Raw genomic sequence first — 13,462 nt, 5'->3', positions numbered from 1 at the left:
CCGATGACCTTCGATGTTAGGCCTCTAAAAACAACAAGCATCATCAAGCATCATTAAATTCCACTTCTTTACTGATATAATTTATATATGTAGCGCTGACGCTGATTCAGAATTATTTGATAAGATAATCAGCTAAGTGGGAAACGATATGGAAAGGAATGTGATTGTAGCGGGAGATCTCAATTTACCAAATGTCAGTTGGGAAGGTAATGCTAACGACATGAAGCATGACCAACAAATGGCAAATAAGCTAATATGGGAAGGACATCTGATTTAGAAATTGATGGAATCAACTACAGAGAAGAATATTCTGGACGTTGTGCTGGTAAAACCAGATGAGCTCTATACAGAAACTGAAGTAATAGATGGTATTAGTGATCACGAAGCTGTTTTTGTCGTAGTTAAAAAGAAATGTGATAGAAAGTAAGGTCTTAAAAGTAGGACTATTAGGCGGTACCATATGGCTGCTAAAGCAGGCATGAGGGAGTTTTTAAAAAGTGACTATGTTCGGTGGAAAACGGTAAAAAAAAATGCAAACAGACTCTGGGACGTGTTTAAAGAAATTGTTGAGTAATGTGAAAACAGTCCGACTCGTTGGCTGAATGGTCAGCGTACTGGCCTTCTGTTCAGAGGGTCCCGGGTTCGATTCCCGGCCGGGTCGGAGATTTTAACCTTCATTGGTTAATTCCAGTGGCTCGGAGGCTGGGTGTTTGTGCTGTCCCTAACATCCCTGCAACTCACACACCACACATAACACTATCCTCCACCACAATAACACGCAGTTACCTACACATGGCAGATGCCGCCTACCCTCATCGGAGGGTCTACCTTCCAAGGGCTGCACTCGGCTAGAAATAGCCACACGAAGTAAGGAATGGTAAAGACCCACTATATTATAACAGAGAAGTGAAGAGACTAAGAAGGAGGTGCAGACTGAAAAGAAATAGAGTTAGAAATGGTAGTGGAAGTAAGGAGAAATTGAAGGAACTTACTAGGAAACTGAATCTAGCAAAGAAGTCAGCTAAGGATAACATGATGGCAAGTATAATTAGCAGTCATACAAATTTTTGTGATAAATGGAAGGGTATGTATAGGCACTTTAAGGCAGAAACCGATTCCAAGAAGGACATTCCAGGAATCATTAATGAACAAGATTGAACTATGAAGCAAAGAATGTTATAAGCCTAGTAATCTCAGTAAGTTATTAATTGTATTTAGACATTTATATAGAAGAAAGTTGCAAGATCCTGGAATGTGGGTAGAGCAGATTACGAACGGATATTTGAGTTATGAACCGGTTAATTAAGAATTCATCTTCTTCTTCTTCTTCTTCTTCTTCTTCTTCTTCTTCTTCTTCTCCTTCTTCTTTACCTGTTTACCCTCCAGGGTCGGTTTTTCCCTCGCAATCAGCGAGGGATCCCACCTCTACCGCCTCAAGGGCAGTGTCCTGGAGCGTGAGACATTGGGTCGGGTGATGAAACTGGGGAGGATGACCTGACCTCGCCCAGGCGGCCTCACCTGCTAAGCTGAATAGGGGCCTTGGTGGGGATGGGAAGATTGGAAGGGATAGACAAGGAAAAGGGAAGGAAGCGGCCGTGGCCGTAAGTTAGGTACCATCCTGGCATTTGCCCGGAGGAGGAGTGAAAAACCACGGAAAACCACTTCGAGGATGGCTGAGGTGGGAATCGAGCCCACCTCTACTTAGTTGACCTCCCGAGGCTGAGTGGACCCCTTTCCAACCCTCGTACCACTTTTCAAGTTTCGTGGCAGGGCCGGGAATCGACCGCGGGCCTGCGGGTGTGGCAGCTAATCACACTAACCACTACACCACAGAGGCGAACTTCCTCTTTCTACCACTACATTTTGTTTTATGTTCATTGCTTTGAATTACCTTGCATATGTTGAAGGAAAATTTTGAAACTAAGCTGTAATATCATACGAATACATTTTTAAAAACCATATGAGCGAGCTCGATAGCTGCAGTCACTTAAGTACGGCCAGTATATAGTATTCGGGAGATAGTGGGTTCGAACTCTACTATCGGCAACCCTGAAGATGTTTTTCCGTGGTTTCCCTTTTTCACACCAGGCAAATGCTGGGACTGTACTTCAATTAATAGGGCTTTCCTATCCCATGGTCGCCATTGTTTAGTTTAGGTTGGGAACCGCTGATATAGAGCGTAGTTGCAATGAGTATAAATTACTTTAGTGGGATAATAGAAGCAGCTTCACATCTGAATATTTAAAACAGCGTTTTGTGGCGGACTTTCAGTATCAAATCCCCCTGTGGGTGGGAGCGGTAGAATAACATGTATGGTATCCCCTGCAGGGCGACTAAAGGGGCTCCAGGGGCTCTTCATTTTGGAGTGTAGGTTGGCGATCACGGGCCTTTAGCTGACTCCTGGCATTGCTTCCACTTACTTGGGCCAGGCTCCTTACTGTCATCTATCCCATCCGACCTGCCTTGGTCAACACTTGTCCTTTTCTGACCCCAACGGTATTAGGTATCGCAGCCTAGGGAGTCTTTAATGTTCACCCCCTTCGTGGCCCTGTCTTTCTTTGGCCGATACCTTCATTTTTGAAGTGTTGGACCCTTTCCGCTTTTGCCTCTGATTAGTGTTAATAGAGGACGGTAGCTGCGTCGTAATTCCTCTTGAAACAATAATCACCACCACCACCAGTACCAACACTTTCAGTATTAGACAATTAAGGACTGGGGGAAATGAAATTGAAATTAGAAATACATTTTAATTGATGAATTCACTAGTTTGATATACAGGGTTTAATCCGCGATGATGTTACAAACTCTCAGGGATGATGAAGGACGCAAATGGATCAGTTTGAAATCGTTCGTTCGTAATCTGTTTACCCTCCACGGTCGGTTTTTCCCTCGGACTCAGCGAGGGATCCCACCTCTACCGCCTCAAGGGCAGTGTCTTGGAGCTTCAGACTATGGTTCGGGGATACAACTGGGGAGGATGATCAGTACCTCGCCCAGGCAACCTTACCTGCTATGCTGAACAGGGGCCTTGTGGGGGATGGGAAGTGTGGAAGGGATAGACAAGGAAGAGGGAAGGAAGCGGCCGTGGTCTTAAGTTAGGTACCATCCCGGCATTTGCCTGGAGGAGAAGTGGGAAACCACACGGAAAACCACCTCTAGGATGGCTGAGGTGGGAATCGAACCCATCTCTACTCAGTTGACCTCCCGAGGCTGAGTGGACCCCGTTCCAGCCCTCGTACCACTTTTCAAATTTCATGGCAGAGCCGGGAATCGAACCCGGACTTCCAGGGGTGGCGGCTAATCACACTGAACACTACACCACAGAGGCGGACGATTCAGTTTGAAATAAGGAACCATATTCCAGAAACGATCGAGTCAAAAGTTTAGCAAAAGTCTACTCATTTAAGTCCGTTTACCTGCACCAGTTTCACAAACTGCTCCATTTACAACAACTGTTCGAAATGGTGCCCTCCTAAGTCAATGCAGGCATGGCATCTTTTCACAAAGTACTGCCGTACTCGTTCGAATATTCCCGGTGTGGTCTGAACAGCGTCGCAGGCAGCGAGAATTCTTGCCAGGGATCCTCTTCAGTCTCGACAGGTGTCTCATACAGCAAGGCTTTTCACATGGCCCCGCAAGAAGAAATCAAGTGGGGTGAGATCAGGTGAACGAGCCGGCCACGAAACAGGACCTCCTCTTCCTATCCACTTTGTCTGATCCAGATGTTTACGGACCCTCAGTCCAAAGTAAGGTGGGGCTCAACCATGGTGGAACCACATCCGTTGTTGTAGGGAAAGTGTGATGTGTTCCTGGAACGTGGGTAGTACATCTCTGAGCACCACTGTATACACTGCTGCATTTAGGCGGGGATGAAGAAGAAACGGACGGAGTACGTAATCATTGACTATGCTGCCCACACGTTAGCTGACAGTTTGTTCTGATGGCTCTTCACAACGGTAGCGTGGGATTTCTCATCGGCCCAAACATGACTATTGTGACACTGGTGGAACAAGCTTCATCTGTGAAAAGCACATACGCAGGAAAGTGAGGATCGACTGCAAGGCGCCCATTGGCCGAATACGACTTGAGGTGCGAAGTCAGCAGGACACAAAGCCTCCACTTTCTGTGGATGGTAGGGGTGTAGCTGCATTTCACGTAATACTCGCCACACAGTCATATGCGAAACATTAATTTCACGTGCAGCTTCTCGAGTGCTGATTGCAGGTGCCTCATACACGCGAGCAAACACTGCATCTTGAGTCGAGAGTCCGTGTAATTCGTCGTCCTCCTCGGTCATTGTACTGTGGTACCAATTGCTCTGCTTCACTTAGTCCTTGGAACAGTCGTGGAAACATTGTTTGAGCCGGATGTCTCGTACGTGGATATTTGGTCCTGCTTCTTCCATTTGCTTTCCCATACACGAACACCATATCTGCAAGTTCCGTAATCGGATACAACTCCATTTGGAAAGGGCTGATCAACGTACCGCTTCAACCCGTAAACACAGACTGAAGCCTACAGTACAAACATCGCACACCGATTACGTCAGTACACAGTACGCCATCTGCATAGGAGCCTCTTCTGCTCGTCGGGACTATCTCCCCTATTGTACTCTTAGCACATGTAGTGCACAACACAGTCGGAGACATCTTTTGACTGCCGGCCGCAGTGGTGTAGTGGATACGGCATTGTCTACTAATCCCAAGTTACCGGGTTCAAACCCGACTGACGTCGGTGGCTTTTAAGGGTGTTTAAAGGTGACAACCCCATGTTGCTGGCTTCCGGCACGTTAGAGGACCACTGCGGGACGAAATTTCTACACCTCGACGTCTGTTAAGAACGGACGAAAGTTAAATAAATTGGATTATTAACAACACTTTTGACTCGAACGTTTCCGGACTATGGTTCTTTCTCACGCCTATTGTTCACGGTAAAATGTTTCGTAAAATTTGTTGTACAATTAATTTTATAAAAATTTGGTGAAAACAAGTTGTGTTGCTCACGGTAAAATTATTTTATAAAATCCGTGGAAACATCGGGATGACCATCTATGAACTCACTTCTGAACTCAGATGTATATGTGCTGCCATCTATCGATAAACTTATAAACCAAGAATCAGCTGTTCAACTTACAGTGTGTTTGAGAGAATGGCTCCAACAAACAAAGCAAAACTTGCTGCAATTATATGTTGTACGGTGGTAAAAAGGAAGAAAAGAAGGATTGCTGTCTTTGGTCGAAAATTAGATGAGGTTAGAAGACCAGCATTCATATAGGAATTAGGCGATTGTGTTTTCTGCCTCTCTTCTTGCATTTCTATTGTGGTAAAATGGCGTTTTAACCTCGAACAAATATGGATATTTCTGGTACTCGTCCAGTAAAACACTAACAGCTTCCTTAGTCCACCCGGGTGCTGCCATTTTACAAAGAAGTGTTTGTTTACAATCGAGCTTCACAATCTTCTCACGACGTAGCGCCAGCATCATCGTGATGTCAGCTTCGCTGATTGGTTCGTTTCGTATAATTAATTTTACAGAATAGAACATGTCCTATTTTATGAAAAGTTTTATCAAAGGTTTTATAAAACTTGAATTTGACTGTGAGCAACAGAAATTCTATAAAATTAAATTATTATACAATAAATTTGACAGAAAATTTTACCGTGAGCAACAGGCATAAGATTGATCCATTTGCCGTCCTCCATCCTCCCTGAAAGTTTACAACACAATCAGCGATACACCTTGTATTTCTGTAGTTTAAAAAGTAATGAAAGGCAGTTTGGTAGCTAAATATTCTATATTTACCATATTTATGAAATTATAAATACATATCGTCCCTAAAAAGCCAAAGTATCGTAAATGACAAAGTATGAATTTTACAGGAGTTGATAAAAACGATTAGCGAGTCGAATACTTACAGTTTAGGCAGTTTCTGTTTTTATTCTACTCCAGATGTGAATTTTTTCACCTTATTGTCATATATTAAGTTACGTATTTATTCAATCGTAGCGAAAAGGAACTCATCTTAAAGTTATGAATGTCGCTTACGTTTGTGTGCCAGTCGTTGTCGAGTGCATTGTTTGAAAAAGTGGTTCTTACGATACTTTTTTTAGCGCTTACGATATTATGGAGGGGTTGGTTTGAAGGAATGTAAGGCATGAGAATAATAAGAGATTTTCTTAAATGATTGTATCAAGAACTGTAGATTAAAACAATAAGAAAATTGATTTGCTACAATACTGTACCGGGCGGTACACCTCCACGCCGCTAATTCAAACTTTGCGCCAGTTGAAACTCCTCTACTGGAGGAAGTCTGAACTTTATCTACTGTGTTAATTCTCAAGTTTCTCAGAAGATGTCCCTACTTTTAAATTTTGAAGTTTCTGAACTGGGTCGTTTTCGATGTATTTTTGTTTTGCCTGTAGTAAGAAGTGTGGACATTCTCTTCCAGATGGCATTACTGAAGGCTACAATTATGCACCCTAGTGCGAAGTGAAAGAACTGTGTTTTTGGAGAAATTTTGAATTCATAAGTTTGTTCTTTCAGTTATTGTTTAAGTTGGCAATATTAACCCTTTCTTTCCGCCAGTTTTGAATTCGACCAATAAGGAATTTCTGTAATTAATTTTCCACCAATAATGTGTTTCTTCTTCATCTAGTGTAGGGGTTTTCGTTGTTAGCCAATAAAATTCTTGTGGGAGGGTGTTCTCATTCCTGAAACGCCTCGAACTTTCCACGAGGGTATATAAACTGCTGATTTTCGGGCCTCCGCGCCACTTCAGTAACATCTATCAGTGTGTAAAGTACGTAGCAGGGGGCGGGAAGCGCCTCTTTCTTCGGGCAGCAGTTCAACCACCAGGTAATGGCCGTTTAATAACTTCTTTTCTTGCTAGCTCAGCAGTTTAACTCTCGGGGCAGGTCCGAAGCCTTTACCATGTAACTTTCCTCTAAAATGTAAAGACACTTGGTATCAATTCTATCTTTTTAAACTACATATTGGGATAGAGAGTGCTTAACCCTCTCGAGCTCCCACTCATATTGCGTTGAGCTGAACTTATTTTCACAACCGTTTCTTCCTTAACGTAATGTAAATTGTCTCCTTCTATAAGTCACCTCTTTAGTATGGGATTAGCCCTTGCATTTGAGGCCTAGCGCCAAGTAGGTTTTAATTAAAGTGTATTAGGAGTGCAGTTTTGCCTCCCCTCAAGTTTGTATTTTGGGGCCTTGTAATTTTCCTGTTTATTTACTAAATCGGCCTCAGTAGGTTGGGTAATTTTACCCCTGTGTTTATGTCCTTAGAGGACAGCTTGAAGGTGGAATTTGGTGTGGCCTTTGATAGGCTGGAACTTTGAGAGCGGGTTGCTCTTTCTTAAAATTTGTTTCTGCTTGCCTCGAGGAGGCTTTTCTGTGTAATTGGGAGCAAGAGCTCCTGGGCATGATTGGGGTCTTCTGCCCCTTTGTTGAATCTTGTATATAGTAAAGTTGGGCTCATTACTCAAGAATTATGTGTCTGGCTCTCGGAGCCCAAATCCTGAACACTGTAATTGTACATTTTCGCTTGGTTGCTTTGCTACTCTGTACCTGCCACTCTTGTTATTTCTTGATTTTGCAAAGAAAATATAACCTTGTTAAATTAACTTTAATTTCGTATTTTGAGACCTGTTCACCCCAGCACCTTCTTTCACCTGTGCACATCCACAATACTCCGTAACAAATACAATAAGAGAAATACAGTACAATATTTATAAAATAACATTTTTATCAGTGCTGCTCATCTGTTTTTGGTAATAGATCACTGTGTTTGCAATTGTAATTAATGTTTAGATACTTGTCTTGTGTCACCTGCTAACCACCTTGTTGGATATCACCCATCAATTTATTCACAAGGTAACTGCTGTCATGGCCTCCCGAGAGGCCTGCTGCAGGTCTTTTGCCGTATGGGCGAACTCCATTAAAACCCTTCTATTATTTCTAATCTTCCTAATACTTTAACAATAATTCTCAAACTGATACAACAGTCTTTGAAACCAATCCTCTCTCCTGACACAGATCATATTTTAGATATTGATGGAGCTGTTTTGTGAAGAATGTAAAATTCATAGATTGTGCGTGAAAATCTTAAAAATCCGTTATACGCTTTTTCCCTTTCCGTGTTTTTCTTGGTGTTCGTTCGTTCGTAATCTGTTTACCCTCCAGGGTCGGTTTTTCCCTCGGTCTCAGCGAGGGATCCCACCTCTTCTGCCTCAAGGGCAGTGTCCTGGATATTCAGACTTTGGGTCGGGGAATACAACTGTGGAGAATGACCAGTACCTCGCCCAGGCGGCCTCACCTGCTATGCTGAACAGGGGCCTTGTGGAGGGATGGGAAGATTGGATGGGACAGGCAAGGAAGAGGGAAGGAAGCGGCCGTGGCCTTAAGTTAGGTACCATCCCGGCATTTACCTGGAGGAGAAGTGGGAAACCACGGAAAACCGCTTCCAGGATGGCTGAGGTGGGAATCGAACCCACCTCTACTCTCGAGGCCCCGTTCCAGCCCTCGTACCACTTTTCAAATTTCGTGGCAGAGCCGGGAATCGAACCGGAACCTCCGGGGATGGCAGCTAATCACGCTAACCACTACACCACAGAGGCGGACTTTTCTTGGCGTACCAAATTAAGTTTCTTCAGTCTCGTGCTGTCTCTGTTCTACTATTTATTTATTGGCTACTTGTTTAACGTCACTCTCACACATTGAAGGTTTTTGGCAAGGGAGGGATGGGAAAGGGCTAGGATTGGGAAGGTAGCCGCTGTGGCCTTAAGGTACAGCCCAAGAATTTGCCTGGGGAACCCACTATACCCTCATTGCAAGCTCACACCTGGCCAACTTGCTCGGTTAAATTTCTCTTGACCGTTCTCTACAACACTTTTGTTGCATCTGTTATTTTTTGTTGCACTTTGAACAACTCCCTTCTGTACTGTTCTTGCGTTTTATTCTTTCTGTCCTCAACTTCCTTATTCATAAAACTATAAACACTGAACAAGCTCTCGCGTTTCTCCCCTTGTCGCAAACTTCAGTTTATAAATTTCACTGGCATAATTCACTTCGGGTACGAACGGTAGGAATATGCACTGGCAATGAACCGATTTGTTTAAACTACTGACCGTACTTGCTCAGTCAAGTCTGTCACAAGAAGCAACGCCTTCTCTTCTGCATTCCAGTAGTATACCAGCTGTCAGTCAACATGCGATAGTCCGGCTGGCGCGCTGGCCTTTGGTCACAAGGGTCCCGGGTTCGATTCCCGGCAGGGTCGGAAATTTTAACCATAATTGGTAATTTCGTTGACACGGGGGCGGGATGTTAGTGACGTCTTCATCATCATTTGATCCTCATCACGACGCACAGGTCGCCTAAGGGAGTCAAATCAAAAGACCTGGATCTGGCGAGCCGAACTTTTGTCCTCGGACACTCCCAGCACTAAAAGCTGCGATAGGTCCACCAGCAGTGGAGTGCCAAATTGATTTGAGTAGTGGCGTGCACTGGGCTTCATCAACCCCATGCACTGCTGGGGTAAATCATTTTGTATTTATATTTTATTATTATTCCTTAGAACGCTTTTCAAAAAGATCAAAAAACTGCGAACATCTAAGCCAAGCCAAGTACAGTTGTCTAGACAATCCGCTCGCACTACCGCAGTGCTGGATTTCCTTGCCGGCGCGAAAGAGAGCTATCCCAGCGAAATTTAAATCACTTGGTTGACGCATGCACTTGAAGCTTCCTTGTCCTGGGAGCGGGGCAGTGGCCCCTCCCCCGACACCAATTTACGGCGACAGGCCAACTAGCTTAGGTAAGGGATGTTAGTTTTAATACTTGACATTCGAAGTGTTTAGCGCATTATTCTAGAGACCACAAGAAAAATATCAACATGTTAACAGTATAGCCACTTGCACATCATCTTGCTAATAAAAATAGAGCCATTTTATGAAATCAATTGTAATATAGAATAATATCTTTTATTTTTGGATTTCGGCATGCATAAAGTTTTTTAATAATTCATTGATGGCACGTGCAGAGTACGTTTTCCGATAGCCGCAGAAAAATATTTACGTTGCCCAGCATGAACACAGAGTTAAGCGCGAAGTAAAAGAATTTTTGTATAGTGGTATATAGTGAAGTTTTTTACTGTTCCTCTTGGATTATTAGGTAAGGGGTGTTAGTTTTAATACTTGACACTCGAAGTGTTCAGCGCATTACTCTAGAGACTACGAGTTTCGTGAGTTCTCTGCCATTCTTAATGAATATAACGTGTGTTATACGTCGTGGCGAATATTTTCCCTCGTCTGTCGTTGATGCACGTATACTAGGTAAGCGAGTGAAACTATAGAACTTCGGCGACGGTAAAATACCAGTTAAATTTTGCAGATTCAGTTTAGGTTAGGCTTTTTAAGTTAAAAACAAATATTTAGTCCCAGTATGGATGTACTATCACGAAGCGTCACTGGGTGAAACTGTAAGTACACTGTTTAAAATCTGCTATAGATTAAGTTATGATGGTGTCGTCATTGCCGTGAATATCAATTTGGAAACATGTGCGAGTGTGTGGTTGAAAATATTCTTAAAATACCTTTCCAAGAAAAATGCAGCCTTATAAAATGGTAATGTTGACTTTAAAAAGTGTGTATTTGTAATGAAAATGTTCATAACATGCTTATTTCTTCTTTATGCACTTAGAATAGTATCATAAGAGTGATTTTGAAACTCTTAGTTTTGGTATGAGGTGGTATAAATAGCATACCACCATGCCAGTTGGTCTCTAAAAATTTCAACCTATATATATGCTAAAAATACAAATATACCATATTTTACTATTGCTTATTTACTGTCCGCCTCTGTGGTGTAGATGTTAGTGTGATTAGCTGCCACCCCCGGAGGCCCGGGTTCGATTCCCGGCTCTGCCACGAAATTTGAAAAGTGGTACGAGGGCTAGAACGGGGTCCACTCAGCCTCGGGAGGTCAACTGAGTAGAGGTGGGTTACATTCCCACCTCAGCCATCCTCGAAGTGGTTTTCCGTGGTTTCCCACTTCCCCTCCGGGCAAATGCCGGGATGGTACCTAACTTAAGGCCACGGCCGCTTCCTTCTCACTTCCTTGTCTATCCCTTCCAACCTTCCCATCCCCCAACAAGGCCCCTGTTCAGCTTAGCAGGTGAGGCCGCCTGGGCGAGGTACTGGTCGCTCTCCCCAGTTGTATCCCCGACCCAGAGTCTGAAGCTCCAGGACACTGCCCTTGAGGCGGTAGAGGTGGGATCCCTCGCTGAGTCCGAGAGAAAACCCGACCCTGGAGGGTAAGCAGATTAAGAAAGAAAGAAAGAAAGAAAGAAATAACATCCGTGTGTGTGTGCAATAAAATTAGCACTAATTTATTCCCATGCAAAAAAAATAAGCCAATGTATTTACCACTCCATGCCGACTGAAGCAACTCTTAAAGCATGCTGTAAAAAAAAGTGTGCGATGGCCGGGAATCGAACCCGGATCAACTGCTTGGAAGGCAACTATGCTCACCATTACACCACCATCGCACATACGAAAGCGGCATATATTAGAACATACTGTAAACTGACTCAATCTAGAGTGTGATTTCTTCCTTTTCTTTAGTTGAGAATTGAAAGTAGTAATCTAATAAAAAGGAGACTACTAAGTCTATAAACTCAGCTTGCTTAAAAGAGTGGTTTGGAACATAATCGCATAAGAACGGAATAGTGGTAAGTTTGGTTATAGCATTCACGGTCCATGTTTGGGTGGAACAGGCATGGTGGTAAATAAAACATACCACCCACTATTCCCAAGCGAGGAACATGAACATTCAAAAGTACAGTAAAGCGATTGTCATATACCTTAGCTCTAATATGTAGTGAAATGCCCAGCAGAAATAAACCGCACAAATGTAGGATTCTACAGCCACAACAGGTGCTCATGCTTCAAAGAGGTAGTAGGGCTACGATTGCTTTTGCAGCTGAGGTAACGAGTGTGGTCACCGCACGCCACTGGATTTGAGGCAATGACCCACAAGAGTCACGAACAATGGAACTGACGCGTCTCGCGGTCCCTCCAGAATTAACACTTGTCGCATACGATAATCTGTACGCAAATTACAAGAATATAACTCAGGCGCTTAAGATGTAATGACTGACGCTTATGATAACCTGATGTTGTGTTTACTGCTGACGGTGGTTACGATAATTTATATTTTACGTTGTTTTTACCCTCTAGATCCTTTTGACGCTTCTGATACTTTGCCAGCATGTGCAGGGGAGTCCAATTGACGTATAAACATCGTAACATCATCGCCATAAGACCTATCTGTGTCGGTGCGACGTAAAGGAAATTAAAAAGGAAAGAAACATTGTAGTCCGCCTCTGTGGTGTAGTGGTTAGCGTGATTAGCTGCCACCCCCGGAGGCCCGGGTTCGATTCCCGGCTCTGCCACGAAATTTGAAAAGTGGTACGAGGGCTGGAACGGGGTCCACTCAGCCTCGGGAGGTCAACTGAGTAGAGGTGGGTTCGATTCCCACCTCAGCCATCCTCGAAGTCGTTTTCCGTGGTTTCCCACTTCTCCTCCAGGCGAATGCCGGGATGGTACCTAACTTAAGGCCACGGCCGCCTCCTTCCCTCTTTCTTGCCTATCCCTTCCACTCTTCCCATCCCTCCACAAGGCCCCTGTTCAGCATAGCACGTGAGGCCCCCTGGGCGAGGTACTGGTCATACTCCCCAGTTGTATCCCCGACCAAGAGTCTGAAGCCCCAGGACACTGCCCTTGAGGCGGTAGAGGTGGGATCCCTCGCTAAGTCCGAGGGAAAAACCGAACCTGGAGGGTTCGCACCGACACAGATAGGTCTTATGGCGATGATGTTACGATGTTTATACGTCAATTGGACTCCCCTGTACATGCTGGCAAAGTATCAGAAGCGTCAAAAGGATCGTAATGATGATGATGATGATGATGAAGAAACATTGTAACATTGTAAAACAGTTTTGGTAAAAAAATTGCCTCTTACGATACTTTGCCTTTCCAGGGTCGATATATTCGCATATATTTTGACTTTAACACATATATGCTCATATTTTTCACATTTTTAGTACATATAAATCTTAACCCTACTAATAAGTGATCCTTTGGCTTAAGTGGGGCAGTGATCAGGTCGCCAATGTCAAGGATTGGATAAATAATGACCGTTTATAAAAGGTGTGTATGGAACGTATCCACATAGTTTAGTACCTTACGTAAGACCCTAACCTTCACCTTGAATTACTGCAGATATCGCTCAACAGCATTTATATATCTACAGCGGACGTCAAGCCGTTAGCGTTTTGAGCCGCAGCCAAAAGCCACCCGAATAACCTGCTGTGTTGTCAAGCCTGTTTCACAAGCGACTGACCTGGGCTCTGCCGCTGCCAATTCTCAACAGCGGAGATGTTAGCCTAGGGTTTGCGG

The 13,462-nt window shown here is 43.8% G+C and overlaps 1 protein-coding gene and 1 non-coding gene across 2 annotated transcripts in view; one reads left to right on the top strand and one right to left on the bottom strand.

The window, feature by feature from the left end:
- The window catches only part of LOC136871803 (glycerophosphocholine phosphodiesterase GPCPD1), a 432,261-nt gene that overhangs the window by 70,759 nt on the left and 348,040 nt on the right, over positions 1–13,462 (top strand). The window lies entirely within an intron of this gene.
- On the bottom strand, positions 11,479–11,550 carry TRNAG-UCC (transfer RNA glycine (anticodon UCC)). Its single transcript has one exon. It is a non-coding gene; the product is annotated as a tRNA-Gly (tRNA).

The sequence above is a fragment of the Anabrus simplex genome, chromosome 4, assembly GCF_040414725.1.
Source record: "Anabrus simplex isolate iqAnaSimp1 chromosome 4, ASM4041472v1, whole genome shotgun sequence".
Lineage (NCBI taxonomy): Eukaryota > Metazoa > Arthropoda > Insecta > Orthoptera > Tettigoniidae > Anabrus > Anabrus simplex.
This window is presented reverse-complemented; position numbering and strand designations above follow the sequence as displayed.